The following is a 14,869-nucleotide window of genomic DNA, read 5'->3' as shown; positions in this document are numbered from 1 at the left end:
GAAGAGGTTGTGAGGAAAGAGGGGACAGAACACTGGGAGGAAGGGAAACAAAGCAAGGAGGAAAAGAAGCAAGAAAGAGGGTGGAAGGAGTGATACCTGGTGTGAAGAGAAGCCACAGGATCAGGAGAGATCAGGCAGTCAGGAGAAGTACCTGAAGATTAAGGGCTTTGTCTACACCAACATTTAATTTACAGCAAGCTGGGATGTGAAACTACCCCCACAGTAGCTTGCCACAGACTGTCTGTGTGGACGCTGCTGCAGTGCATTAACAGTTTGCTAATTCGCTTTGATCTAGTCATCTTTGAAATGGGACTAGATCAAAGTGAACTAACAAACTGTTAATGCACTGAAGCAGGGTCCACAAGGACACTTAGTCCATGGCAGGCTATGGTGTAGATTTACATCCCAGCTCACTGCAAACTAAATGTTCATATAGACAAGTCCTAAGATAACTAGCACAACAGATCTTGGTTCCATTTTGGGAGGAAAGTGGCTTGATTTGGTTTTAGCCCAAGGAAAAGGTAGCACCTGTAAATCAGGGAAATGGGCAGAAGAAGGGAAGATGTTTTTAAATGCTGGGAATTGTAAAATGATACGTTTGGGGAGAGGCAATGAGAACAAAGAATGCTTGTGTGAATGGATTCGGATTAGATGCGGCAGAGATGATGTTTAGAAACACAATGCAGGTAGGATCACAGTGCTTGGCAGCAGCCCAGGGCCAACAGGGTGATCTGTTGCAGAAATAAAGGAATAAAATTCAGATATAAAGATATTGATAAGTCTTTTATATAAGACATTGGTAATATCTGGCAGCTGATTTCTTTGCTGTGGAGAGGTAGTTAAAAGGGAGAAATACAAGGATTTAGAGCAAGAAAAGGGTATAACATGATTTTATTTATTTACTTATCTTATTTAGATTTCTTTAGTGTACGTCTCCCAAGTTTGAACTGGAGATAGGAGTTAGGATGCGTATTCGAAAACATTCCAATCCCAGATTTGGCTGTGGAGCCATGTGGTGTGATGGGAGCAGTTAACAAATGCTTTTTAAAGGAAAGCCCAGGGCTGAAATAAAAAAATCTATTGTGTATTTCCTGAAGAGTAAAATGTACCTGACATAACAAGGGATGGACTAGATGGGCCATTGGCTCTTTCCAGCCACAAATCCTGTGTCACTTTCAGCCAACAGCTCTGGAACTGGTTTTCCAGTTGTTTCTAGCAGACATTCTTCTCTGGCATCTGTCTGGACTTTCACCCAACTTCTGCTTCTAGTGACCTTTACGCAGATTTCAACATCAATTCATCGTCTCAGTTTACTCAGAGCCTTGCGATTCTGCATGAGAAAGTTCCCAGATGTTAGCTGTGGCAGACGTGGTGTGTGTGGAGAGCCTTGGTGGTTTGATTCCCCTGTATTGATACGGTCCTGAAAGCTGCTGTTTGCAGCTGATGCACAGACACAGCACACAGCGGGGCTGCCAGTAGCCTTCCTCTTGACCCCTCCTCTGCTGTCAAAGTCTGCTTTGTTGAAGAGGTGGAGCTTGAACTCCTGGACGCCTCCATAAACTCCTCTCCACCCCCTCTCCATTGGGACGTACCTCTCAGCTCTGGCATAAGACAGGAAACAGCATATTATTACACTCAGCACCTCCCTCCTGACTTCACTGCCAGCAGAAGCAAATCTGTCCCAGCTCCTCCTTAAGCACACAGCTAAACAGCTTGTGGTGAGGAGTGGAACAGAACTCCAAGAGAGTGGCTTCAGAGAGGAATAATCCTATTAATTTTATATCAAACAATCAATTTTGTTTGTTCTGAGATGGAGGAGACATGGTCAGGACCCTCTAGTTTAGAAAAGGATTGAATATGGGTCTTCAGCTTTAGGACCAGAAGAGTGAACGGGGTTTGTTGGACTGGACATCAACAAAGACATCACCTGCTCCTGAACAACCAGCCACCAGGAATACAGATTCTTTGGAGTAAGTGTATTTCAGGCTCTCTGGCTTGTAAAGTGAATTAATTATACTCTCCTCTTCTGTGCTGATGCATATGTAAAAGTTATATAGAACTGGAATGGATGTGCAAAAGTGAGTTGTTGCCTGTGGTGCAGTTGGAAGTACATCCTATTTTGTAACTGATGAGTCCCCAGAACCAGGGTCACAGGGTGAGAAGAAGCATGGTAACTCAGGTTGGAGGACTACCTTACTCCAGTGGAGTATTCTCATTTTCTCTTATTGGTATGGGGAGAAGAGACGGGTTGCTGTAGATTTCAGAAAGACGTGTATGGAATTGCTTGCACTCACGAATGAGAGCATGTTTTTTCTTGTGAGAGGGAGAGTACATAGGACATTGTCCTTCTCCAGCCATTCCTCTCTGGAAGCATATGAGATAGCCACATTTGCCTCTTGTTACTATCTTCTCGCTGTTTTACACTATCTTCATCAGGCAAGTAAGATGACAGCACCTGCCTGGTGAAGTGGTATGGAAATGGATGTTTTCCCCTGAAAGTGAATGTATCTGCTGTACTGTCCCAGAATAACCTGGACTCTGCCACTGGAGAGTAGCTGGTGTTAATGTTTTTGCTGAAGAAGCTTGCCCTTGAATGAAGGATTACTCAGAACTGTTGCAGCTAGCTATCAGGCTGGGAGTCAGCTCACAGTTTGTTGGCTCGTTAGCTGGGTGTCTGTAAGGCTGGAGCAAGAGGAACCAGGATCAAAGGTTACTTGAGCTGGTTTGAAATGTAAGCACCAAGGAAGAACATGTTGTTTGTTTTTATCAGGAGACGAAATATAGGAACTTCTGTTGTAAGCTCTTTGCAGGAAGTCAGACTCAGCCCTCGAGACCAGGGTCAGACGTGAGTGTGTCAGGATAGAGCAGAGAATTCCTTGTGGTCTGCAACTTCCTTGGACTCCCCAAGATGTCAGATCCTACTTCAATCCCTCCCTACACAGACAGGGTCATGAATAATGTGCTTCTGGGAATAACCAGTCTTGTTGTATATGGGAGGGGAATCTCCCATCTCCAATTCCTCAGCACACAGACAAGCTTAGGACAGTATGCTTCAGGGAGTAAGCTGGCTCTTCAGGGTAATGGGGATGAAGGCACAGAGCAGGGGAGGAGAGTTTCCCCATTCCAATACATACTCCATAACATACACAGTGACATGCTTCAGGACGCCACCAAACTTAGTGGGGAGGTTGCCCCCAACCCCACCACTCTACACAAACAGTGTGCATTAGGGAGGTATTGGGCTCTGGTACGGTGGGCATTGGAAAGGGACCAGCTGCATAGTCTCACAAACAGAGGGAGAGATTCCCCCATCTTCTCCCTGTCAAAGTATCTTCTATAAACAGGACAAGATCACAATGCAGTTTGAGTAACCAGGCTCCTGGATGGATTGTTGTCATTTCCACTCCTGCATGCATACACAATTTAAAAAATTGTACATACTCTGCTGATACATTTAATATCTATAGTAATATTGGTTGCTTTCAGATTTTCCTCTCTCAGAGTTATAAGAACTGAAAATAAGGCTGCAGACTAGAACTGCTGTCTTCATTTTAACTAACAAGAGTGTCACTGCTTTTCCCTCTCGTTCAGTGCAGGCCTGTTCCCAGTTCCTATTATATTTGCTCCAGTTTCTAAATACTCTATTGCTTTAGTTATTTGCACACCAGTCCTCAGTAAAAAAAAATTTCTGCTTGAGACAGGCCCTTGGTAAACAGACATTTCTGACTCAGTGCTAGCCTATGAAAAGAATCTTTTAGAAATCCTTTTCTTGTCTAGGATTCCAGGACTTTTAATCTGGTCTCTTGCTGGAACTGGTTGTTAGTCTGCTCACACAGGACATGCAGAAGTGGAGAGAAGCCATCTAAGTGAGGTCTTGTGGGGCATTGCATCAAATACAGAGAAAAGAGCGGAATGGTCCGTATAAGAAGTTGCACTGCTGAGATTAGTGATTCTTCTTCAGATTACAAGAGCACCCAAAAATGTGCTAGGTGTTCTCAGACTGATGAAGATGCTGTTTGGAAGAGGTGAAATGTGACTACACATCTCTGACAAAGGGGGCATGATAGATAGGGAGTTGTAAAGTGAAGGAGAAAGCTTTGAGAATGTTTGTAAAGGGATTTTATTCCCCTACAAGGAAGTTGATTGGTATGGAATTAGCACCTGTTTCTGTCTGTGTGCCTGAACACTAGCAGCTTTTGTTTTCTACTTTGTTTGCTCTTTGGTAACCTTAGTGCATTATATCCTGTGTTTAATCTACCTTCCTGAGTGAGTTTACAAACTCTCTGTCTATCCCTGAACAGCAGGAAAAGGCAAGAAGATTCTGGGGGCACTAGAAGCCATTTCAGAACGTGGCAGATGTAATTTTGAACTGGAGTTGCAGTAGAAGAAAAGGGCTTCTTGTGCAGATGCATATTCTTGTCTACAACCAGGAAAAGGACCTGCTGCTGACAGTTATCAGCAAAGGATGTCCTCTCGTTCCCCCCTCTACTGATGCTCAAAATGGTTTAATGGCTATTGTAGACAGAACAAAACTATCCTGAGCTCCGTGACGCTAAGTGTGGTGAGCCACTCGGTTTGTCATGCTTTCAGTAATGATGCTGAAAACAGTGTACTTCCTTTCGTGCTAACAGCTAACCTGTTTTCAACACTACTTACATGAGGGGTTGTGGGGAGCTATTGCTAACAGTAAACTGTCAGCAACAGATCATTTTCCTACTGTAGGCAAGGTCTTGTCCTGCTCAGTTGTAGATTTTATTAGCTGCTAGCCATGACAGGTATTACACCACCAAGACAGCAGCTATAATAAAGGGGAGCATTGACTTGTCCCTCAGTTCATGATTATTTGCTTCTGGGTGAATGACTTGGAAGCTTTCTCTGAAATGTCTTTAACTTCCCAACTGCACCTTTATTTCAGAATTATGTAGTTCCATTTGGGAACATTTTTTCTGAAAGGACTTTGTTCTGTGGAAGTACAAAGGGAAGAAAGGGCCTTTTCCCAGTGCTATATGGAATAAGTGTATAGGCAGAGATTTTCACCATATGAACTTTTTACCCGCTGACCAGTGATGAGGACCTTTCGACACACTTCCTTTCTGATTATAGGAGTCCTGGAATCTACCCTTGTCTGTGCTCATTCCGCTGACTGCCAGGAACAGGAATGCCTCTTGTTTAGGAACAGAGCTTCTAGAGGCATTTAGGAATGTGACCCTGGGATGAAAGATGGTCATTTTCCCAGAGAATGCTCTGTCTTGTCAGCTTTCCCACTCCGGCATCAGGGAAGAAGATGAGACATCATGATGTAGAATAAACAAAAATTAAACTTTATCTGGAGACATGTTGTGCCAACAAATACTATCAAAGGCAGGGGGCTGGTGCATTTATTGCATGTAGGCCTAACAGTTCTGGTATATATCATAAGAGAAACACATCTAGTTTAATTGAATCTAGTCCCAGAAAGTGCAACACAGTGTATTGTATTTATCCCTCTGTGCGCTAGTCTAGCCTGAAATCTGCCCGTTCAGAGTTAAGTCTAAGAGCTGTGTAGAATCATAGAGGATTAGGGTTGGAAGAGACCTCAGGAGGTCATCTAGTCCAACTCCCTTCTCGAAGCAGGACCAACATCAACTAAATCATCCCAGCCAGGGCTTTGTCAAGCCAGGCCTTAAAAACCTCTAAGTCCAGGGTCATAATACCAAGGGTGCTGCAGGTTAGGATTCAGGTACCTAGGGAGAGCAGCTCCACAAAAAAATCTTATTGCTCAGACTTTAGCAGGGTCTTTAAAATATTAACTCATCTTTTATCAGATGGAAATGAAAGGTAGTTTCCATAAGTGGAAACTATCCAATTGTCAGGAAAAGCTGTTTTCACTATAAAAATAACTACATTTCTCTGTGAAAGTGGTGAGTTCTGTCTGGGATGAAGAATGTTCAGTGTGGCATCTGGAGTTGAGGGGAGAGGTATGGCAGAATTAGGCTGTGAATGCTATTTGGGAACATTCCTAAACATAGGTAGTTTCATAAAGCTCTAATTCACGGAACTCTCTTGGAGCACAGCACTGGATCATCAGGGTTTGGGTGCATTGGCAGAGCTGTGTGAAGGGTGCACTGTAAAGCAGGACAGAGGCGCATTGACAGAGATGTGTGGAGGAAGCCATGCTTCAATCCCTCATCTTCTGAAGCATGAATATTTAACAGAATTCACCTCTTGCTTCCCAAAAGAGAGAGTCTTGCCTAAATTGTGCCATGTTATCCCAGCCTGTAGAATTGTGATCTCGGCCTCCAATTTAGTTGTCTAATTGACATTAATGAGATACACTGTGACAGTTTGGGGAAGCCGTTTATTTACAGCTTATGAATTCTGGCTGATTCATGAAATTGCTGTATCATTGAATAGCTCAGTGGATGTGGTGTCAGCCCTGTGCCATCAGGAATGGTGGCATGTTCCAGACCAGGGACAAGAATAGCTCCCATTCAGATGGGAGCACATTAGGACATTAGGATGGCCACACTGGATGTGAAAACAGTTGTTTCCAGCTTCTTTGCAGTGGGCTGGGGTTTGAAGCAGAGGATTTTCACAAGAAAAGGGAAACAATGAAACTTGGCATTAGTGCTAGTCTTTAAAAACCACAGAGGCTGAGAAAGAGGAACAAAAGGAGTGTGCTTGTGTAGCACAAAGATCCTTTTAGGACTGCAGGACCAGCCAAGGAAGAAGGAAGCTGGTTGCTGTGGGATAGGGGAGGAGAGCGAGATGCACACACTGCATGATTCAAAGGAAAAGCCGTGGGCAGGAGTGAGGATCCTGGACACCCTAGGTAATGGTGACCGAATCCCAAAGAGTGCTCGAGGGATGAGAAGACTGAGGCAGGGAAGGTAGTATAGATGTTATGTTGTTTTATTTGGCTCTGTAGATTTCTTGTGCTGTCTTGTCGCTATTGGGGTACTCTGGGGAGTATAGATCAGCTGGACCTTGAGGTCCCGTTTCTGTGAAGGAATGATGTAGTCTATGCCCGGGGAGTGTGCCAGCGAGGTCAAAGAAAGAGACAGTGCAGGGCACCTACTCAGAACAAAGGAAGCTTAGGAGCGCACAGGTCCAGTTCTGCAGTACCCAAACACAGCAGCCTACTGAGTTACCAGGGCTGTGACACATGCTCCTAATCTGAAGTGTAAATTGCTAATCCAAGGCTGAAGTTTATGCTTCTGCTTCCTTTTTCATTGCCTGCTCTATGAATTAACGTATTCATTGAAGGAACAGGAGTTCCTTTAGCCATGCTTAATCCACTTTATACCTTGGTTTAGCAGCATGTCAAGCAGAGAATCTGCCATACACCAGGGAACTCCTTATAGTCAGTCCCATCAATCCCATCAAAGTGCATTATGAGCTTTAGCAGCAGCATGCTTGAAATATTTTAGTCCTGATGAGTTACTGGTCTTGCTGGTAAACATAACTAGCTGCTTTTAGGTTTGTCATTATTCACTTTACAACTGTAGCTGCTCCAGGAGCTGTAGCTGATAAGTGGCTGGACCACTGTAATATTAGAATCATAGAATATATGGGTTGGAAGAGACCTCAGGAGGTCACTAGTCCAATCCCCTTGCTCAAAGCAGAACCAACCTCAACTAAATCATCCCAGCCAGGGCTTTGACAAGCCAGACCTTAAAAACCTCTAAGGATGGCGATTCCACCACCTCCCTAGGTAACCCATTCCAGTGCTTCACCACCCTCATAGTGAAATAGTGTTTCCTAATATCCAACCTAGACCTCCTGCACTGCAACTGGATACCACTGCTTCTTGTTCTGTCATCTGCCACTGCTGAGAACAGCCGAGCTCCATCCTCTTTGGAACCCCTTAAGGTAGTAAAGGCTGCTATCAAATCCCCCCTCACTCTCTGCAGACTAAATAGCCCCAGTTCCCTCAGCCTCTCCTCGTAAGTCATGTGCCCCAACCCCCTAATCATTTTCATTGCCCTCTTTTGGATTCTCTCCAATTTGTCCACATCCCTTCTGTAGTGGGGGGACCAAAACTGGACACAATACTCCAGGTGTGGCCTCACCAGTGCAAATAGAGAGGAATAATCACTTCCCTCAATCTGCTGGCAATGCTCCTACTAATACAGTCCAATATGCCGTTGGCCTTCTTGGCAACAAGGGCGCACTGTTGACTCATATCCAGCTTCTCATCTACTATAATCCCCAGATCCTTTTCTGCAGAACTGCTGCTTTGCCAGTCGGTCTCCAGCCTGTAGCGGTGCATGGGATTCTTCCTTCCTAAGTGCAGGACTCTGCACTTGTCCTTGTTCAATCTCATCAGATTTTTTTTGGCCCAATCCTCCAATTTGTCTAGGTCACTGTGGACCCTATCCCTAACCTCCAGCATATCTACCTCTCCCCCCAGTTTAGTGTCATCTGTAAACTTACTGAGGGTGCAATTCATCCCATCATCCAGATCATTAATAAAGATGTCGAACAAAACCGGCCCCAGGACAGACCCCTGGGACACTCCACTTGATACTGGCTGCCAACTAGACATTGAGCTGTTGATCACTACCCATTAAGCCCGACAATCTAGCCAGCTTTCTATCCACCTTATAGTCCATTCATCCAATCCATACTTCTTTAACTTGCTAGCAAGAATATTGTGGGAGACCGTGTCAAAAGCTTTGCTAAGGTCAAGATATATCACGTCCACCTCTTTCTCCATATCCACAGAGCCAGTTATCTCATCATAGAAGGCAATCAGGTTGGTCAGGCATGACTTGCCCTTGGTGAATCCATGTTGACTGTTTCTGATCACCTTCCTCTCCTCCAAGTGCTTCAAAATGGGATTCCATGATGATCTACTCCATGATTTTGCCAGGGACTGAAGTGAGGCTGACTGGTCTGTAGTTCCCTGGGTTCTCTTTCTTCCCTTTTTTAAATATGGGCACTATATTTGCCTTTTTCCAGTCGTCTGGGACCTATCCTATCCTTCATTGAATGTCAGGGGTATGTGAGGAGGACAGCCTGGCCTACTATACAAAGCAAAGACACTAGCTGCCTCCTGTGCATGGACATTCACCTGAGCTGTGCTATTGCCGATCAAGTGAAGATCTTTACTTGCATCAGCATAACTTCCTTGCTCGCCGCCTCCACCGTTTATATTTTTTCTGGCTGCTGGTTCTCGATCCTCCAAGCAATAAGGAATTCTGCTCTCCCTTTGCACATTAAACCGCTAGCTATTTTGAATATGCTAGGAGCTCTTGGGGCTCATAAAATTGTGTGCAGGGCTGCATGTTTGAACAGGATGTAGCAAAAGGAAGCAGCCAAAATTATCAGGTCCTGTCATACGCCCACTCTTGGCTACCTTCAACGGTATATCGCACCAGGACAGCTATATTTAGCAGAATCATTTCATGTTCCTCTATCACTCCTTTTGTGTCTTTCACAACCAGCTCTGTGATTGGGCCAGAGTGTTAACTTGTTTTTCTGTCTCATGTGGTCACTGAGCTCACCAGATCCACTCTGATAGAGCAGAATCATACTGTGTTTGGCCAAAGTTGCCACTTCAGCTCTGAGAAGTTTCTGGGCAGCCAGGAAATACTGGGAAAGGACTCTAATGAAGAAGTCAATGGGTAAGGACTCCTTTGAGGGAAGCAAGGTCAGAGAATGACGATTAGGCTTCACTCTCACTGCTGGGAGGAAATATTGAAGTGGCTCAGAATAAGAAAACACAAAAAAATTGAAATGTAGCAGGATTTCTTTTTACATTTTGGTCTAAGGCAGGGAATCCGTATTGGGTTAGCTTTCTAATCTGGAGGTTCACAGTTGTTCACTGGGGACTGACATCCAGGGGAGTCCAGTCTGTTTTTTAATGTGAAATTAGAGATTTTCCTCACTTGGCTCCATCATTTGCCAGCTGGCCTCACTCGAAAAGTCAGTTGAGTTAAACTGGTGATAACTTTGGACAGAGCAGTATCATGGTGACCTAACTGGTATCATCAGCCAGAAGGGAGATGGCAAACCTGGTTGGAGGATGGACTTCTTGGTGAAAAGGTACAGGAGATGATGCTGAGTCCTTGAGAAGTGTTAGGGTAGTGTCAGCATCTAGCCTCAGGGACGCTATGGGTGTGGGCTCAGAGCTCAAGCTAGAGCCCCTACACTGCTGTTTTAGTGGCATAGCATGAGCCCAAGTCTGTACCCAGGTTCTGAGATTTGCTGCTGATGATTTTAAAACCCAGTGTAGACGTACCATTTGGCACTGGCTTCAGTCAATGATTTTGAATAGGATGGCTTGAAGAACAGGTTTTCTGTGATGGGATTGAGATGCCTCAGCTGGAAGTGTCTGCAAAGACTCACTGGAGAATCTGTGAATCTTCTTGATTGCACAGGAGTAGTTGACCGAACTGCTATGATTCTATCAAGTGACACACTTATCGGGGTTTCTGTAGACAGTGTGATGACATTCTTTGTGGTATTGGTAAACTAAATTGAGTCCTGCCTGAAGTGAATAAGAGTTTCTCTCCCTCCAACATCCTTAAGCCTTTTCTGTCATTCCCATTCATTCTGATGACTCGAGAATGAATGGCACATTCCTTGCCACTACTGATTAACTCTGATGCCATGGTACCTTGGGCCTTAATAGGCAATTGCTTTATGTACCAGCAGTGTTGTTATAGACTGTCTTTTAATGCTAGCTAAGGGAGATGAATCTAGGCATACAGTTCCCATTTTAGGGACCAAACCTGAGATTCATATGCCAGAAAGCTCCACAGCACTCGGGCTAAAAAGCAACCGCATCAGTATTTGGCATTCCCTTTTTAGGAAGAGCAAGCTGGTTTAATTTACATAATAGTTCACATCATGATAAACCTTTGAGCCACTTCAGGGTCTGACTACTCAGAGTTCTGCCAACCTCAAAATAGGCCAAAAAACACAAGGGTTATTAATAATCTCAGGATTCTGTTTGTTCTGTCTTCTGATTTTTTATTTTTTTAAACTGTGAGGGGAAGCAATCCCCTCCCTCATTCAAAGTGAATCAGTCCCTTGTTTTTGTGCTATCCCATTATATGAGAACAAGAGGTCACTGGATGACATTACTGCATGGTAAATTTAGAACAAATAAAAGGAAATGCTATTCACATAGTGTGGCATCATCCTGTGGAATTTGCGTTCCAGGGTGTTAGTCAAAAACTGGAACTGGAACTTAAAAAAATAGTCGGACCATTAACATTTGTAGCAATGTCTGCCAAGAGAGGGGTAACCAAATCTCATACATCAGTGTGTCAGCTGATCACTGCCATGGTGAGAAATGGATGTATGTGATTCCCTGATTAGAAAGGTGCATTTTTTGGGGGTGGATGGCCACTGCCGCCTTTTGAAGAATCAGAAATTAGCCACTTCTGGCAGCAGGATATCAGGGTGGATAATCAGCAGTCTGATGCAGATTGGCACACTGTATGTCTTCTCTCCCTCCCTCCCCCCCATTAACAAGGAAGGGAGAGGCCTTTACCCTCCCTTCAGTGTGTTGTGGGGGGCAGTGGGGGCTGCTCTACACTTAAAACTTAGGGCATAGCTATGGCATTCAGGGGTATGAAAAATCCACAGCCCTGAGCACCACAGCTCTGCAGTCCTATCTCCCCAGTGTAGATGCAGTTAGGTCAACGGAAGTATTTTGTCAACCCAGTTATCATTGCTTGACGGGGTGGAGTTCCTACAATGACAGAAGAACCCCTGCCATTGCCATTGTGTGTCTGCACTACGGCGGTTACAGTGTCATAGCTGTGGTGCCGTAGCTATGTCACTGTAATCCCAGTAGTATAGACAAGCCATGTGTGTATGTGGCAAAGAGGAGGAGAGAGTGAGTTAGTGAGTTTCAGGTTGAAATTTCAAGCTTAAATGTGCACATACAAATGTTTGAGGATGGGGCCTTCCTCCCACTTGCCTTCTTGGACCCTTTTTTCCCCCCACACCACTCTCCTCTTCACACTTTCCTCAGTGGGGACAGTTTTTCCATCAAGTTCAGTGCTCCCTGTTCCACCAAGAGCAGTCCTGTGATTTGCCTACTCCCCCTGCCTGCGTGTTAACACTATAACACTATAAGTGCTGCAATGGCACTGTTGCGATGGAAGGAGGTTTTTCATCACTGTAGTAAATGCACCCCTTGAGAAGAGGAGGCTAGGTCAAGGGAAGAATTCTTCCACCAACCTAACAGTGTCTACAGCTGAACTACGTATCTTATGCATGTGAATTTTTCACACCCCAAGTGACATAGCTAGGTTGACCTAAGTTTTAGGTGTAGACCAGGTGGATGTTAGTAGATGATCATCATGTTAGTAGATGATCATTCAGGATTCTGGTGTACTAGGCAATGTAAGAGCAATTAGGTGCCGAATGAGTGGTATACGCCTTCCTGTAAGGTATCTGGCATTAGCCACTAGGAGAGACAGGTTACATATAGGACTAGATGAACTGTTGGCCTATTCTGATAGGGAAATACCTCTGTTGTGTTTTCTGGGTTCCTATTTGTCACCAATATTGTTTAAATATAATCTTGTTCACTGTTTCACAGCTGATAGTTATATCAAAACTAGGTCTTCATACTCCTTTTACAGGAATTATTAGACAAAGCTGCTACAGTTAAAATCTGTAACGAAGTTTTACAAAAATCTTGAATATCACCCGATTTCTACTTAAACTGGAAGTTGTCTTTGAGATTCTTGGTTTGGAAGCAAGCATTTTAGACTCATTCAGTCAGTTCACATTGCTGAGGACATCAAGAATCTCAAGATAAATGTGTCTCTGGAGCTGTTATTAAGTTGGGAATTTTGCTGTCTGAAATCTATTTACAACTTTGTCCTCACTTCTTGGCTTGTAGTTGTGTGCCAGACTTCTAGTTTCAGGTCTGTGATTTCTTGGCTAGCAGAATAAGATATGAAAATACCTTTAATTAATTAATTATTGTAGCATCTAGAAATCCCTGTCATGGATCAGGACCCCATATTGCTGGGTGCTATATAAACACAGAACCCAATTTTTTGTCTCCTAAGATGTAAATTTCTCTGTCCCAATGCTGGCTTTTGGCATTTTATCATGGCTGCATTATATCACAGAATCATAAAATATCAGGGTTGGAAGGGACCTCAGGAGGTCCTCTAGTCCAACCCCCTGCTCAAAGCAGGACCAATCCCCAATTTTTGCCCCAGATCCCTAAATGGCCCCCTCAAGGATTGAACTCACAACCTGGCTTTAGCAGGCCACTGCTCAAACCACTGAGCTATCCCTCCCCCCAAAACGTTGGGTTTTTTTTGCAATGCCTCATGGGGCATGTACAGCATCACATGATGCAGGTTTCTCAATCCCATTGTTCCATGGGCATCCTACTAAATTGCCAGCTGCTTTTCAACTGAAGTCGGAGGGAGGGAGAGTGTGTGACAGGGAGCATGTGTGTATGGCAGGGGGACAGACTGTGTGTGTTGCGGGAGAGTGAGTGTGTTGGCATGCTGTCTCATAAATTCAGACAGCCGCCGGAAGCAACCTGTCCTGAGATGGGGGAGGAGGAAACCCCGACATCAGCCCCTGCCTCACACTCACGCTCACACACACACACACTCTTCATTGGACCAGTTCTCTGTGGAGATACAGGAAGTTTGAGACCCCAGAATTGAACCTTTACCAAAAGCAAAAACAACGAGGAGCCCGGTGACACCTTAAAGACTAACAGATTTATTTGGGCATAAGCTTTCGTGGGTAAAAAACCCACTTCTTCAGATGCATGGAGTGAAAATTACAGATACAGGCATAAATATATATTGGCACATGACGACAAGGGAGTTACCTTACAAGTGGAGAGGCCAATTGAAGGCCAATTTACTCATGTAGTCCACTCCCAATAATTGATGAGGAGGTGTCAATACCAAGAGAGGGAAAATTGCTTTTGTAGTGAGCCAGCCACTCTCAGTCCCTATTCAAGCCCAAATTGATGGTGTTAAGTATGCAAATGAATTGTAGTTCAGCAGTTTCTCTTTGAAGTCTGTTTTTGAAGTATTTTTGTTGAAGTATGGCTACATTTAAATCTGTTATTGAGTGTCCAGGGAGATTGAAGTGTTCTCTTATTGGCTTTTGTATGTTACCATACCTGATGTCTGATTTGTGTCCATTTATCCTTTTACGTAGAGACTGTCTGGTTTGGCCAATGTACATGGCAGAGAGGCATTGCTGGCACATGATGGTATATATCACATTAGTAGATCTGCAAGTGAATGAGCCTCTGATGGTGTGGCTGGGTCCTATGATGGTGTCGCTAGAGTAGATATGGGGACAGAGAAGGCAACGGGGTTTGTTACAGGGATTAGTTCCTGGGTTAGTGTTTCTGTGGTGTGGTGTGTAGTTGCTGGTGAGTATTTGCTTCCGGTTGGGGGGCTGTCTGTTACCAGCAGCTTCAAAGTTTCTGTCTACTGGGCCAATATTTCAGATTCTTGTTCTTTTAAGAGGATACAAAAAAATTGATACTAGATATTTTGATGATACTGGATAGATTTCATGATTCTAAGGAAAGGAAGGAATAAAAGCAGCAGAATAAGGACAATGGATTTCAAAAAAGGTAGGATTCCAGGGGAAGAAAATCTAAGGGAAAAAGGAGTTCAGGAGAGCTTGCAGTTTTTCAAGGAGACAATATTAAAGGCAAAACTGTAAACTATCCCAGTGCAAACGAAAGGTAGACAGAATAGTGAGAAGCCAATATGGGACATAAAAGGCAATAAGAAGAGGTTCTTCAAGTACATTAGGAGCAAGAGAAAGATGAAGGAAAGTGTAGGTCTCCTTCTTAGCAGGAAAGGACAGCTAATAATGGATGACATCAAGAAGGCTGAGGTGTTTAATGCCTGTTTTGCTTCAA

General features: G+C 44.1%; 1 protein-coding gene across 6 annotated transcripts in view; it reads left to right on the top strand.

The window, feature by feature from the left end:
- The window catches only part of DGKD (diacylglycerol kinase delta), an 80,095-nt gene that overhangs the window by 25,247 nt on the left and 39,979 nt on the right, over positions 1–14,869 (top strand). The window contains exon 1 of one of the 6 annotated variants that reach the window (XM_073360185.2): positions 1,411–1,970. The exons of the other annotated variants lie outside the window; for them this stretch is intronic. The gene's annotated coding sequence lies outside the window, so the exon portion shown is untranslated. Of the gene's footprint in view, positions 1–1,410; positions 1,971–14,869 lie in introns of those variants that run through there. 6 annotated transcript variants of the gene reach the window in all.

The sequence above is a fragment of the Lepidochelys kempii genome, chromosome 9 (genome assembly GCF_965140285.1).
Source record: "Lepidochelys kempii isolate rLepKem1 chromosome 9, rLepKem1.hap1, whole genome shotgun sequence".
Taxonomy (NCBI): Eukaryota; Metazoa; Chordata; order Testudines; family Cheloniidae; genus Lepidochelys; species Lepidochelys kempii.
Note: the sequence above shows the minus strand (reverse complement) of the source record. Positions and strands in the feature narration are given on the sequence as shown.